We start from the raw sequence: 10,798 nt of genomic DNA, 5'->3' as shown, positions 1-10,798 counted from the left end.
TATATATATATATATATATATGTATGTATGTATGTATGTATGTATGTATGTGTGTATGTATGTATGTATGTATGTATGTTTGTATGTATGAATGTATATATGTATGTATGTAGGCAAATAGATAATCAAAAATAACAAATAACAAAACAAAAAAGTCAAAAGGACGTATACATGAAATGTATTTGCTTGTATTTGCTTGTATTTGCTTGTATTTGTATAAGAGGAAAAAGGAGTGAGTGTATAATGTTTCGAGCATGGCTCTTCATGTCAGAAAGAGGAGAGAGGAAAGGTCCAAAGAAGGAAAAAAAATCCAAGCTTGTGTATGGCAACATGGTTGAGGTGACCGGGGCAACCAGCAGCATTTTAAAAAATACTTGTCAAAAACAAACAAACAAACGGTGCCTATGTTCTGGAAGTTGATAAAATGTCATTAAGATTACCAAGCCAAACAATCCGCTTGAATGGAAGTCATATCAATATTTAATTCTAACTCCAACCGTCGGAGCCCAGAAGCCCAAAACGGTGAGGATGATAAGTTCGGAAGAGAGATCAGTGTAAATAAAGGTACAGAATAGTCATAAGTTTCGCCCTAGAAGAAAGGTCACTTACCGACGACGTATGGGAGAAGGAAATAATTGGTAAAATTCCTTTAAAATCCATTAAATGAATATGACACTGTGGGAGAACAACGTGCAGTTGTGAGTAAAAACTGGTTTTCTTGAGTGATTACAACAAAGCGAAGAAATTAAGAGAGACAGAACACATAATTAGGCGAAAATGTAATGTTTATTATATGTACGTTTGTGTGAACTATAATTACACCGGGTAGTTGGATCTCAAAGAATAATCAATAGATTAATTCACTCTGGTTCAGGAACAGAGGATTTTATGAGCATTACTGCAATCCTGAATGTTTTATTATATTGTTAGGAAGGATTCCAAATAAAGCCTTTGAAAGATTATTCCAAATTCAAAGGGATGAATTTATAAATAATCTTCTATTAGCCGCATAGCTAATAGAATTAGACATAAAACATATTTGAGAATACATGACCTCGTACAATGCCGCCTTCTATTATTTTAATGACAACAACACTGATATCTGGTCTTCTGGTGTTCATGTTATAAAGTACTGTTGTTGAAGCAAATTGCTTGCTGATATATAATGTGTCATGAGACGTAACCGATGATAGCTGTGTAAAGCTAAGTCATCTCTGGCCGAGCGGATAGACCTACGATACGTGGCTTTTTGGCCGAACGGATAGACCTACGATACGTGGCTTTTTGGCCGAACGTCTCACTTTTTTCCTAGTCATATGAAGACACCGACTCAGAGGACCATACTGCACATTGAGACTAGTAGTTATAAATCGTATGGGTTGCAGTATGACAGCCTAGACATGCTGTAAGTATGTAATATGTCCAAACTGATGAAGCAAACCTGAGATCAAAAGTTTTCCAGCAGAGATCATTCAGTATTTTTAAGAGTATTTCTGACTATATTATGTCATTAAAAGTGATGCTGTCTCCCCTTTAAAGGAAATAGACGTGATTTTAGTGACATCTGACTGCAATTTTAGCGGGGTGAGTGACCCCATAGAGGTTCCTTCATTGATTCGTTTGTACACCTGTTGTTATTGTTTAGCCTCATGTCAGCTCTGATCGAACAGATCTAAGATCAAAGTCATTCCAGCCAGGATCGTCCTTTGGTTTTCTTATGTGAAAAAAAAAAAAAGAAACCCATGATTACACTATCAAAGTGTCCGTTTTAAGACGTCGGGTGTCATTTGAAGGTGACTTAGTTGTTATTTATAGCAGGTCGATCAACTACATAGACGCTCCATGATGCTGGTGGTATCCACAACGGACGCAAGCGAAGTGCACTTGGCTGGAGCACACAATTGCTGATTCTCTAGTGTGCTAGTTATTTCTATGTATATTTGCTTTTAATGTTTGTGTGGGCTAAACGGGGATGATATTGACAGTAAAATGCTGTTGTACTAGAGCTCTGGATGTTGTATAGGTGTCCAGAAGTGACTTTTTATGTAGTGGCTGACTCGTTGGGTTGACGGTTTGCTGGTTGTAGTCAGCGTACAAGCTATGAAAATGTGCGCTACACTGTCTTATGTACTTGGTTATTTATTTGTGAAGAGACTGGAGGAACATGCATGACTGATATAGTCCATGATACATCTAATTCATTGTTTGTAGACTATGATAGACTAAATATGTACACATTTGCTCTATCAAAACAATATTTTATAGGAATTCTGATTAGTATATCAGTACATTGAAGTGTTACTTTCATAGTACACAGCCATAATATATCCAAGACAGACAATCGCCATCATAAAAATGTCTAATAATTGTTTATTTCGAGTGATCAAGTGTGGTTCCTGTTAATGTTCTAACTGTATTTGTGTATCAGTTTGCTTTCTTTATTGTGTTCTTCTGTGTATACTGCGAATATGAATATAATAAAGCTATTGTTTGCAAGTCAGTATTAACAGTTTGTGTTGCCATTTCAGATAAGACAAACTTAACGCTATCACCTGAAGTATTTGAAGAGTTTTCGTTTTAATATATTGAAATTGATTGAGGAATATACGTCAAATAACTATCCATGATATCTCCACATTTGTTTGTATGATACTTCATACTTTTACATGATACCATGTATTTTTCAACTAGTTGCAGCTTTTAACGTGTTGCTGGATCTCTAGTTAAGTATGGTGACCATGTTTAAGATACTACTGTATTTTTAAAATCTTTTTCTGATTTATTGTGATTTTTAATTGTGCCAAATGTTTTTGTTCTGCATTCTCTCAATATACTTAAACTTCCATGTGTTATATAACGGCAATAATTTTGTTGTTATACCAAACGTGCTAGGAATATTCTTTGCACAGGTCACAGTAGATTTTGAAAGAGACGGGGTAGATAGACTTCCAATGAATGCAGTGTAATTGAACATTTTTTTATATTTATCATATTTCGATGGTTTACACACGCTGATGGAGAGATACTGATCGTATTTTAGATTGTGATTGTTTCAGAAATTATACCCTAAAAGCATCCTTATTAAGTGCACTTCAACTTAACATGCAATATATGTTTTAGCAAGCAACATTTGGTTTATCATAACTAAATTTTATAGGCAATCTGACAGCAATATCAATACACTGATATGGAGTTAAAGACACAAAGTGATAATAAAAGGATTAAAAAAAAAGGGTCTAACATACCACCGAATGTATGAAAACTTTATAAACAATAAGATTATACTAGAAAGAATTAGAACAACTTTTAACAAGAATACACAGAGAAGATAAATCAAAAGCAACAGACTACACAAGGATATGCTCCTGTAAACCAATGGAAGCATCGCAACAGACTCCACCATACACGAAACAAATAAGTCCCCATAAAAGAAATAATAACAAAAAAGATGGCACATACAATGAATAAATCTTCAGAACACGCTGGAAATACCATAGATTCCATTACATACAAAAAACTAGTGCATTACAATAAAGACAGAGAAACGGAACCAAACGTACAAAACCATATTATCGCATAGGTCATTGAAAACAGAATTAAAACAGAACATAGCAGAAAGACGAGAGCTAATAGTGAAAAGAATCTAACAGAAAAAGAAATAAAGCATAACAGAATCGTTGAACTAGGTTAACATCATTAAAATGTTAATAGCTACCCACAAACAGGCAGCTCCGTGAAAGAATACATAGGGGTTACCGGGCCCCGCAAGAGCTTCTGTTTAAAGAAGCAAGTAACCAGAATATCACCATACTGAAGAGTATAATCCATTCAGTAATGGTGATAGTCATGTGTCCTAGTGGTTAGGATGTTGACACACGATTGCAAGATCGTGGTTTTTCTTCAGCAAAACAGTTCATTCCACGTTGCTTTGCGTTCACTTCGACATCTGACATGTGACACACTGTGTGCATGCACAGGCAATATCGATTTGATGGAGTGAGAGTATGTATAACACAAACACTTGATCACTATAAACAAACCATCTGTGCAGGTTGCTCAGCAAGAAATTATGGAATAGTCTTTCTCGGATTCAAGAGACTGTCAAGAAATAGTGAGAGTATAAATGAAAACTGAGTTTGATCCAGACCAGTCTCTCCCAAACAAAAACAAACCAAACAAAATAGAAAAGAAAATATACTATATAAAATTGAAACAAAACAAAACGGAAAGACACATTTCCTAAGCGAAGTGGAAAAAGCATAGTGAAGGGAAATAGTGAAATATATATATTTCAATAAAAAAGAGAAGCAAATTACATCAGCAGAAGTAAGCAAGATAAAACACTTGGAAAATGAGGATGACTTTTCAGAGAACAAGGAATTTTGAATGAAATACCCCCAAAAACTTATTTGCGACATTAACTCAGAAAACAATATCAGGTGACATGTAGAAGCTCAAGTATATTAAGAGAGAATGTGGAACAAAAACTTTCGGCACAATTATAAAGAATCACAATAAATCAGAAAAAGATTAAAATATGTAATATCACTTCGAACAAGGCCAATATATTTAGCTAGAAATCCAGCAACATATTAAAAGCGGCAGGCAATTAAAAAGCACGAGATTGACTAGGACCCCAAAATCTGGTTGAAACATATAATGAACCAGTAGTCATGAAGGTATGCTAACATTATATAACTAAAACAATGCAACAAGAGACTAACATCAAGTGCAGACTATGGGGTTAGCACGATGAGACGTTCGGTCACATTCATGACTTCCCAATCTTTTATAAAGACAAAATATGTCCACAAACAAGATCAACCCAGAAGCTATGCCTACAGGGAAATAATTCTAGGTTTTGGCGCAAGGCCAGCAATTTTGAGGGCAGAGATAAGTCGATTATATCGACCCCAGAACTTGACTGATACTTTACTTCCTCGACCCCAAAAGAGCCGGAAGAAATGTTACTAAGCATATTGTCCGACGCGCTAACGATTCTACCAGCTCGCCCTCATTGAGTAATTCGCATTAAGTAATTCTGACAGTTGACGAGAAAACAGAACTCGTATAAAACATGCTGCTGACAATTAATACAAAATAATCCTTTCTACTATAGGCACAAAGCTTGAAATTATGAGGGAGGGACTAGTCGATTACATCGACCCCAGTACACAACTGGTATTTATTTCATTGACCTCTGAAGAATGAAAAGCAGAGTCAGACCTCGGCAGAATTTGAACTCAGAATATAAAAGACGGACAAAATGTCAAGAATTTTGTCTGGTGGGTTGAACATTCTGGCAGTTCGCTGCCTTAAAATAAACACTAAAATAATGGAACATATCTCATAAAAAGCAGACACTAAATCAGGGGTGGGGAAACGTTTTAGTGCAGCGGGTAAAAATTTCCAAAGAAAAAGGTCCGCGGGCGGATCGCAAGTTTTAACTCTTATATCTGTGTAAATCTTGTATATATCGATGTATAATTCGATATACACTAATAAAGATAAGTTTAACACATTAAATTAACACTTAACATCTTCATTAACGCCGCTACTAAATTTACGAATTTATATTACTTATGAGGTATTCTATATTTTTCAAAATGTACCTATCCTAACGTTGGAGAAATCTCAATATTATATTTTTTATGAATGGCTACTTGTTCGTTGCAAATAAGACAAATGAACTTGTTATCTATTTCAATAAAAAAATAAAGCTCTGTACATTTTTCATTAAACAAAGCGCGTTCACCAGCAGTTCTTTTTTTTAGGATCTTTATAACCGCTTTTGCCATATTGATAAGGGTTTAGGAAAATTGATTTAACAAAGTTATAAACCGGTTGAATTTATATTATTACTTTCCGAATTTTAGTTATTACCGCTACCTGGGAAAAACAAAAGCCAACTGGCTCGTAGTTGTAATGCATGCGTTCAGTGTTGTAAAAATAGTAACAACTAAAAATCTGTAAAAGATTAAGATATTGTTTGGTTCTGCAAGGCTTAACATGATTTTTCTCTCTCCTTTGTCCACACAGGTGTTGACAAGCGAGTGGGTAAGGAAGGGCGATAACTGATAAGCTGATGACAGATGAAAGTAACTTCTGTTGACCCTCCTTGACACCGACTGATAGCAAAAATGCGACACCCCTTCCAAAAGCAGTTATTTTTTCATTGCTTTTTCGGTAAAAGTAATATTTTTTTATAATCCTGTTCACAAGGCAACAAATTAAAAGCGTCTGTTTCCATGAAGCTTTACCAATTTGTTTTTGATTTTAAACAGATTTTTAAAGATATTTTTTGCTTATCGATTAACAAAAAAGAGGATGTGCGTCGATTGTGGAGATTTTTTTTTATTTTGTGAAAACGTGAAAAATGAAATCGGAAGGAAAATTTAGATATTTGGAATTGTTGGATATGAATAATTTTTACACAGTATCTTCTACAATCCTTCAACATTCGTTTCATATAAAAATCATTTCGGTATATGCAACATATTTTTAGTCTTCTCGGCTAAAGTTTAGTCGGGTCTCAAGGGGGTGGTACAAAACTAGCAATATGTGCTTTATAGTAAAAATAAAATTTCCATTCAATTGGCAATTACCGGACGATTTCTGTTCTAGTCTGACCGTTTTACGTCGTAGTGGAAACCCGACCTATATCGCAAATAAGCATTGCATACCAGTATTGTATAAATTTTATAATTGAAAAATTTACTTTATTTTGTACATACAAGTATGTCAATTTGCGGGCGCAATAAAATGGGCTCACAGGCGCAATTGTGCCCGCGGGCGGGGGTTTCCCCACCCCTGCATTAAACAATCGTTATTCAATAAAATAGCACGAGATACTTTCACATAGTTGATATCCGATAACAAATACCGTAAAGATTCCGCACATAATTAACTACTCAGACAATTAATATTGTACGTTTTAATATTGTCACTTAATAACATAACATAGTCCATACATTACATATTTTTCACAATCAGCACATGACAATATAATACATAATGCAACTCACACGTCACTCAGGAAGCGCAGTCAGTCAAAGAGGAAACTGTCTGTACTTCCTGGTTAAATGCAGCTGGCAAGATGATCTTTACGATGGATTCAGCGGTTATTGGATAACCTTGTCAGATTAAAAAAAGTCGGACTTAAATAAAGATTATAAACATCCTCCTTAGCTCGGAAGACTTCTACATAAATTCTCTAAAATATACATAATCTTTATTATTAGAAAGAAATATTTTGATCTATTTTCAACTCATGAATAATAAACACGATAATAATGATTACTTTTATTAGCCACAAGGGCTGAAGACATTGGAGAGATAACAAAGGTGAACCCAAACAGGAGAAAACATAAAAGAAATATAACTAGAGAATGTACATCATTTACATCCCGGAACTAAGTGGATGGCTGGGTTTCTTTTGACATTAAGAAACATAGCTAGGAACGTTTGGTTCAGTAGAGTTAGCGAATGAATGAGATGGCATCATGGATACACGCAGGTAAAGAATGAGAGTAGCCGGTAAGAGAAGACTGTGTACATAAGATTTTCAAAATTGCACAGTCATTTCCAGCTGTCTAACAAGTATCATCTTAATTTTTCTAACAAGTATCATCTTAATTTTTCTAAAGCAATTTGGACTTAAATAAAACAGTTGATCCAAGTAGTTTTTATCGGCTTATAAGATAGATTTAGCGGAGATAGTTCACACTTTCAACTAGGGCTCGAAGGACAACAAAATCGTGAACTCTACAGTCAATTTAGACAAAAGTAATAAACGAAGACACTATTATTGGAAGATGATTGCGTCCTTCTTGGCACAAAAAGATTTCAGAGACAGTATTAGTGAACTAGTAATTAGAACTTGAGGGGAACCATCAAGCATAACGGGTGATGGGTCACATTAAAAGGGAAACTTTCATCAGCAATCTTTATTTTTAGCAAAGTAGTGACAGAGAAAGAAAATGAATTACGATCTAGTCACTTGATTACACGAGGAACATAAAAAAGGCAGTGCAAACGCCAGTGACGAGAATGGCATGAAACTCGCTGTGAAACTTGAAGGTAACGTTGTCCACACTCGGATGCCTGCACTGAAGCAAAGGGAGACGAAATCCGTTCGATGGTTCGAAAAAAGAATAGTGGCGTAGAAACAAATTCATATGTGGATCCTTGTCTGACTGCAGTGAATGCTTACTATCTGATTTCAAGCATGTGCAGTTTTCCACCAGCACTTTGCTTAAATGTTTGCATGGAACGATTTTTGATCAAAGACTCAAAGTACTATGCAAAGTAGATTTCAGCAGAGGGGTGTGTTGAGCAAATCGTTCGGTCAGTTGTAAATCACTGCGAGTTGGTAGTCTGACTTACGAGCTTATTAACAAAATGTTTCCCTGAATCTGTCTTTTCTGTAAAATGATTTATGTTTAGGATCCTTTTCTTTGAAGATGTACTTGCAAAAAGCATGGGTTTTTGGCATGTATCGGAAACATTTTCGTTTGGAGAGTACACATTGTTCTGGGAAAAATATTAAACTGCATCTGGTGGTGTGGTTCCAACTTGGAATTCAACAGTTTTGGGAAGAACTATTTGTTACCAGCTGTCCCAGGTCCATGTTACCCCAGTTATAGAGCAAACAGCAGATGATCTTGTGGCTAAGGAATACGGAACTCGAAAGAAGACTGGTCTCTAGATATGTGTCATATTGGCCCAATGGCGAGTGGACAACAACAATAACAACAACTCTTATTTTGCTGTTATTACAAATTTTGAGTCAATTTTAGACAAAAGAATAAATATGGAAAATGTATGTCTCAAAAGACAGTACCACATCATACTTTATCCAAGAAAGGGTGAAGGCAAAAGTGACATACCTTTGCTTAGACTGTACATACGAAATGAGTCCAAAGCTGTTCCTCATCATGTGTGCGAAAAGAAAAGCAATGAGACTTCGTCCAGGGAAGTAACTCCAGCTGTCACATGTTTAACAGTTAGAGCTATTTGAACGCTTTCTACCTTGAGGAATTAGTAAGGTTGAGAAAGTAGCGGAGAGTAGCATCACGTGCAAGTCTTTGAAACTACTATCTTCTGGGCACCAATAGTCGTACCACCGTTTGCAGCTCCATATGCCATTTGCCCGCGGGCAATTATGGAGTGAATTTTTAGGGCTTATAAATCTAATATTTTCCTATCCTTCTCCTTCCTCAATACCGGTTCCCATATGCTGTTCACATCTGCACTCGGTCTGCTTAGGAGGTTATTGTGTCCTAGCATATGTGCTGCTTCTTTCAGTTTTCGTATTTTCCAGTGGTGTTCTCTGTCTATTATTTTAGCTTCAACCCACAGGGGGAGGTGGTCTCCCATTTTTCCATACATGATCAGCTATACCCGATTTATCAATATATCTTCGTGTCACAGCTTTGCAATGTTCCTCTACCCTTATTTGGGGCGGGGGGGGGCATGTTTCACCTTTGTATAATCTACCACAGCTGCATGGGATGGAGTACACGCAGTTTTTGGTAATATTCTCTTCTATTGGTGGTTTTACCCGAAGGAGATATTTGCGAAGTGTTGTATTACTCTTGAATACTGTCCTGATGTCATATGGGCCGCATATCTTTTGTATCTTCCGAAAAACCACCAATAGGAATGAGAACCCAGGTTCAAAATTTCCCCAAGACACCTGATGAAGGTTTGAGGGTATAACAACAAACAAGATGAGGACAAATATCTGTCAAATGTAAATAATATAATGTAAATACTCCTCCTCCTCCTCCTCCTCCTCCTACTACTACTACTACTACTACTACTACTAATAATAATAATAATAATCGCTAGACCAAACTTTGGCCACGAATTGGAGGGTCAACCTCAGGAACGAGCAAGTGTCTCCGCTGTGCCACATCTTTAATAGAGTGGACGAAACCGTTGCCCATATACGAATACTCAAGACTTGCCCGAAACCACTACGTGTTGTGGCGACACGATGCGGTAGCGAAAGTGCTACCTCAGTGGAAACTGTGCGAAAAGTGGGGGCTAGAGAGAGGCAAGACTTAGTATGAACACAAACCGCAGAGAGAGGCGAAGTCGGAGACATGCAAAATCCTATGGAATTTCCCAATCCAAAGAGATCAGGTGCTAGAGCATAACAGACCGAACCTAGTGGTGATCGACAAGATGCACCACATATGCTATATAGTTGATGTTGCATGCCCCTTTGACCCATGGATAGTCAATAAGAAGTCGAAAAATAGATAAATACAACCCTCTTAAGTACGAAATAGCCCGGCTATGGAACATGAAGAGGGTGAAGATAGTGCCAATTATTTTTGAGTCCTTGGGGACTGTATCAGAAAAGGAAATCGGAATAGAGTACCCAGTAGAACTGTTGCACGGCCAGAATAATCAGGAAAGTATTAGAGAGTTGAAAAGAACTGATAGCATGGTACCGTAGGCTGCAGGCAGCAGCCCATCACGCATAGAACACTCCAGGACTTCCAACAAAAACTGAGATAATAATAATAATAATAATAATAATAATAATAATAATAATAATAATAATAATAATAATAATAATAATAATAGCACCTGTAGAATATAAAGCAAGACATGACAGAGTTGGCCAGTATTTACACTGGACAATATGTCAGCATTATAAAATCAAAACCGCTGACAAGTGGTATAAGCACCATCCTGAAGCTGTGACTGAGGGAGAAAATGTATCGATTCTCTGGGACTTCCCCGTACATACCGACAAGACTATAAAAGCTAATAAACCGGATAT

General features: G+C 36.3%; 1 protein-coding gene across 3 annotated transcripts in view; it reads right to left on the bottom strand.

The window, feature by feature from the left end:
- The window catches only part of LOC106872351 (protein Wnt-8b), a 106,595-nt gene that overhangs the window by 12,099 nt on the left and 83,698 nt on the right, over window positions 1-10,798 (bottom strand). The window lies entirely within an intron of this gene.

This window comes from Octopus bimaculoides, chromosome 3 (assembly GCF_001194135.2).
Source record: "Octopus bimaculoides isolate UCB-OBI-ISO-001 chromosome 3, ASM119413v2, whole genome shotgun sequence".
Taxonomy (NCBI): domain Eukaryota; kingdom Metazoa; phylum Mollusca; class Cephalopoda; order Octopoda; family Octopodidae; genus Octopus; species Octopus bimaculoides.
Note: the sequence above shows the minus strand (reverse complement) of the source record. Positions and strands in the feature narration are given on the sequence as shown.